This window comes from Octodon degus, unplaced genomic scaffold (assembly GCF_000260255.1).
Source record: "Octodon degus isolate 3935 unplaced genomic scaffold, OctDeg1.0 scaffold00020, whole genome shotgun sequence".
NCBI classification, from domain to species: Eukaryota; Metazoa; Chordata; class Mammalia; order Rodentia; family Octodontidae; genus Octodon; species Octodon degus.
In genome coordinates this window covers 4067488-4073203 of record NW_004524596.1, presented here as the reverse complement: position 1 = coordinate 4073203, position 5716 = coordinate 4067488, and the positions used below count along the sequence as shown (strand labels likewise).

At 36.3% G+C, this 5716-nt stretch overlaps 1 pseudogene; it reads right to left on the bottom strand.

Moving 5' to 3' along the window:
- Positions 1-5512, bottom strand: part of LOC101574997 — a 10326-nt pseudogene extending 4814 nt beyond the window's left edge.
- Positions 5513-5716: the final 204 nt, after the last annotated feature.

The window sequence follows — 5716 nt, the reverse complement described above, 5'->3', positions numbered from 1 at the left end:
AGAGAGAGAGAGAGAGAGAGAGAGAGAGAGAGAGAGAGAGAGAGAGGAAGAGGATAAGGGTACACAGGAAGCCAGCAAAGGAAGAAGGATAAGTCTTGCTATTTTTTATTTATTTATGTGTGTGTGTGTGTGTGCATGCGTGTGTGTGTGTGTGTGGGCAGCTCAGCCCACCAGGGGCCGGGGCTGGCTGGCATGTGGTGCTGGGGGATTGAATCGTGGTCCCTGTGCTTTGCTAAGCTTGTTCCAAGTAGGTACTCTAGACCACTGAGCCATCTCACCAGCCCGTCTTGCTATTTTTATCACAAGGAGTAATCATGTACTTATACTAATTTCTTCCAGGGAGCAGCATTCCCAATGACCCCGTCATGTTCTCCTCCACTCCAGCTGTGTGTGTGTGTGTGTGTGTGTGCGCGCGCGTTGCTAGGGATCAAAGCCCTCCACCCCGAAGCTACATTTGCGGGGCTAGCCTGCCTCTTTTAACAATCTCTTCAAGTCAACTTTGCCATATTGAGGACAATGCCAGCAGGGCATGAACATTTGCCTACCTTTGATGGATAAGCCCATTCAAACTCTAGTATTTATAAGACAATTCTATGTTGAAGCCATTTAAAATATTTTATAATTTGACATAATTTCATGCAACTGAGGTTGAGTCCATTCTTTTGAAAAGGCAGAAAAAAGGAAGAAAAAAATTGGACAATGAAATATCTTTTGGTGATAAATAGAATTGCATTATCAGTAGAGCAAATGCAACTTGTTTTTATAAAGAATTTAGTGTTAATTCATGAAGCTAAGCTTTGTAAACTGTATATCAGGCAGAAATACCACCAAATAATTCATTGATACTTTATGAACAGTTGGGTCTAGTAGCTGAAGAGTTTTTTAATAAAGATTACAGGGGCTGTTCATTAAAAGCCATGGGCGAAGGAGCTGGCCTGATAGCTCAGTGGACTAAAGCTCCTGCTTAGGCAGAGCGCAGCAGCTGGGCTTCAGTTCCTGGCCTGCTGGGCTGGCCTCGCCCCCCGAGGTGCAATGAGATGGTGAATGGAGCTGGGTGTGGTGGTGTACCTGTAATCCCAGCGCTTGGGAGGCTGAACACAGGAGGATCACTAAGAGTCCAATCTGTGTAGTGAGACCCCATAGACCCTGTCCTAAATACATTTTTTAAAAAAAGCCATGGATGGGCTGGGATTAGATGAAGAAAGATAGAAACTCTATGATCTCTATCGTACTTCTGGCGTGACTTGAATTACTTTGGTGGTGTCTTATTATGCTATTCGAAATATTCTTAAGGAAAAGATTCATGCATAATTTGTCTTAGTGTCTTTATAATAACAAATAGTATCTTCCCACTAAAAATTCACTATTCTGTGAAAAATACGGAGACATCCTTTCAGTCTTTTCCTTTTGCACTTTAAGTGAAATATTGCTGTGTTTTTCACTTGTACTTTAATTCACCTGTGTTACTTTGGAAGGATTTTTAATTGTTAGCATAAATTCAATCTTCTGATCTATGAGGATCTGAAGATGATGGCATCTGGCATAAAATTTGTTCTGTGAAGACTCTACAGTGAAAGCTACTGAACTTCAGCATCTGTGGAATGGTCTGGTAGACTCTCCTGATTAGAACACCTTGCATTTGATCTGCACAACGTCTTCTTCTGCCCTAAGATTCAAATTCAGGATGGAACTTGCGATATAAATTTCTTGCTTCTCAGGTGTTCACATTCAGATTGGAATTGCTTTTCTTGAGTCACTATAATCCAGAAAATATACACCTTGCCAAATGCAACCGTATTTTTGAAAGTACTCTACAGATAAACATTTTGAATTCATGGCATTGAACTCAATGCCAGTAAAATGTTAGTGTTAATGAAAATTCTATCTTATCTAGGAATAAAAGGAAGTTCATTTCAAAGCAACAATGATGAGGAAAAAGACATTATCCTTCTTTCAGACCAATCAAATATGAGAATATTCCATATCTTATCAGAAATAACTCTCATTTCCTTCTTGAATAATTGGAGAGAAAGTGAAACATTCAAAAGACAGGGACATACAGCCAAAAACATTAAGTCATGAGGGATTTGGGTGTTTGTTTTGCTGTAAGAGAATTTGTTCTGCCATCTGGAATAAACTTTAGCAGCCCAAATAAGTAGCTGGCTGATTTCCAAATACTCAAACCAAGATAGTTATTGCCTACATTTTTGCATTTTATACCTATTATTTTAATACATAATATTACATTCTGTTTCTCAGAAGTAATTATAATGGTTTCCTGATCAGTTGTGATCCAGCCTACTTTGGAGAAGTACTGTGCTAAAACAAGACCCCAAACAACAATGACAATTCTAATATTTCCAGTGAAAATAAACCAGTAAAAATATTAAATGAAAACTAAAAATTAAGAAAATTCAGAATTCATGGGATAATCAAATAGTTACTAAATTTAGGGAATTTTTGAACTTTTCTTGTAATTCAGCTACATTCTACTTAGTTATTTCTGGGGATTAAGATGAGTAGTTGTCACACATATTGATTTCTTCTAATTATTGCTCAGCGACAAAGCTATAGTCCTTGTTCTATCCTCAGCAGCGAAGACAATAATAAACACTATTCTTGTTTGAATTATGCTTATTATATATAATAAATACCTATAATATTTCAACTAAAGTTCACAGCAAGTTTACTACAATTCACATCTCACAACAGTGCATTATGAGGTGTTGGAGTCTGTGACTCAGTTTAATCCTTGTCCATAAACACTGTAGCCTGGATCTTTACAAATGTTTTATATATTAATTTATTTAACAGATATTTCTAAATTGTCCTCTTTGTGTTAGGCTGTATACTGAGTGCTGGAGACTCAAAATTTCACAGACAGACTGGCTTAATATTAGAAAGCAAGGCTTATAGTTTAATAATAGGCAAGCATAAAAGTAAATGCAATAGACTTTAAGCCACTACGTATGAGCTCAGAGCTCTGGGGGATCCCAAGGGAGAGAGCAATCAGTTTTTCATGGAAGAAGATTTGAGAAAGAATTGAGAACGATAGATAAATTTAACTCTGCTTCTTGGATAAATTCTAGTGTCAGAAGGCCTTTTTGAGGGACAGGGGAATATGGGATGATAGATATTTTAGGGGAAGTTTCTAAGAACATACCTTCTGGCTTCAGAGGGGGGAAATTTTCCAACTGGATTTTTTTTTGTCAGTCTTTTCAGATATAATAGAAGTTTCTTGAGACAGAGATCCTATCTATGTTGGGCGCTATCCATGTTGTTAATAGTGTACTCAAGGAATGCACAATGAATTTTTGTTCCATGGTTAGCAATCAATCAATCAATAAAAGGATGATTTAACCTCGTGTACATTAGAATTTCTCTTACTACCTTGACCTCTTCATATTTTTCTGTTTTATAGTCTTTCACTTGTAATCATGGTACTTTCATACCCAAAAATCTTTCCTCTATTTTTCCACTAAAATTATTCTTTACATTTTTGTAACCTAGGATTTCAATCTTGAAGATCAGAAAAAAAAAACATATAATATATGTACTAAGAGAATGTTTGTATTCCAAACAGGCTAACTTAAGAAGCTGTTTTTGAACAAAATGTAGAAATGAATTAAAAAAATAAGCATTATGAAAAAAGTAAAACCATAACTAGAGATAAAAAGTGTGTGATTATGAAAATTGTGGTGGACAAATTTAAATTGTTAGGACTATTGGGAGAAAAAGTCAGGAAAAAAATTGCACAACTCTATAAAAAGCATGTCTTAACTGCTGGTAGGGAAAGAGATTGCTTTACCACATAAAATATACACGTTACAGTTTTTTATGACTTTTATTAATGTATTTCATTTTTCCAATGGTTCTATTTGTCATAATGTACTCCATAAAACAAACACATAGTGTTAAGGGTGTGAAATAGAAAGGAAACTAAACTTGAAAAGAATCAATGAACATGGAAACAGAATAAAGCACAATGGAACACTCATCTTTGACCTGTCATGAATTTATTCAAGCTTTCTAAAAGTTAATCTAACCATTTGTTCAACATATTTTGACAAATATTATACTAAAATGTTGTAATTATGAACAGACCATAAACATTACCTTGAGAATACTTGGCATTCTTTATATTTGAGAATTTTCAACTTTCCCAGTGAATTTCTTCATTTCTAGCCTCAAACATCTTCCAGAGGGGATGCAAGAAATTCCTGCAATTTGAAATAAAAAAAATAGGAGGATTTCTATAAAAAGCTTCTATTTGAAAACCAAATAAAACATTTTCACATTATATTTAAAACAACTTTTGGCAATCTAGTCTACTTCCTTATTTGAAGATAAAACTTACTTTTATAATCATACAAATATTGTAGCATTTAATTATTATAAAATATTGAACTTATAAAAATGAATGTAGAGATAGTTTTTTTCCAAGCCAAACTATATCCAACTTTAAAAAGATACTTTTCATAAACAATCATGGTATTTCAGAGAGGACATGGGTACAAACTTGTTAACAGTATACAACAACTTTCATATTCCCTTCCTGGATGGACTACCAAAAATCAGAAAGCCAATATAAAACCCAATGAAGTCTTCATTTGAGGCTCTGAAGCAGGGGAATTTTTGAGTGCGAGTTGACATTTCACATTTAGCATGTTGTTTAATAGCTTTTCACAAGCCGACCCTGACTTTCAGGAAATGAATATGGCAGAATTATCAATCTGAAGATCCACAATTTAGAAAAAGATCAATTACCCTTATAGGACACCATCTCAATATTACTGGCAAGTCCAGATTGCCTGACACACTGGTCATCACTTTTGGGAATCAAATCTCAATAGGTCTCTGGAATTAAGTCAGTTAAGCCTATGATGAAGGCAGAGAAAAGGAGTACATGAAATGAACTGGAAGTTGTCCCATACCACAAGGAATTTATGCCAAGGTGGCCACATGTGTCAACATCAGGAAGTCCCTCCTCCTGGGAGCCAAGAGGAAGTCTCTCAAAACCAGCAGAAAAAGGTACCTTCCCCACATCAATCCAGCTTTGGAGACATTGTACTACTGACATATGCTTCTTCCCCCAAAACAACAATGAAGTGTTCTGTGTGCTAACAACATAGCTTAAAAAAAAAGTAAGTCAAAATTTTGCATTTTTATAAAACTTGATAAAAAATAGTATTTCAAACTGTACAGTCACCACAAGTACACAGTTATCAAAAATGCACACACTTCCCTTGCCATCTCCAGCACCTTCAGCTCTTTGCCCCTGGTCTGTTTTGGCATCTCCATTTTCTGCAGGGTTATTGCTATCCTTGCTGGTATCAGCTTTTTCCTTTTTCCCTTTGGGTACCTTCTCTCCCCTCTCTGCAGGGGCCTGTTTAGTCTTGGACTCTGGCTTTGGAGGGGCTGGTTTAGCAGACAACCTTGCAGTTCTCTGTGGTTCATCCTTAACCTTCACTTTATCACCTTTAGCATTGTCTTGAGCCTTTCTCTTGGGCATGATGGGAACGGCAGAGGTTCACAGGCACTAGACACGAGATGCTGCAGTGTGCAGCTTTGGGTGGTCCAGGGTCCATCCTCCCTTCTTCACACTGTTCCCAGATAGTTGTTAATACTGAAGAATTTCCAACTAATCCTTTCTTTAAAAAGAGAAGAAAAATCATAAAACAAAACCCAAAAACTTTGGACACAATACAGAATTTCA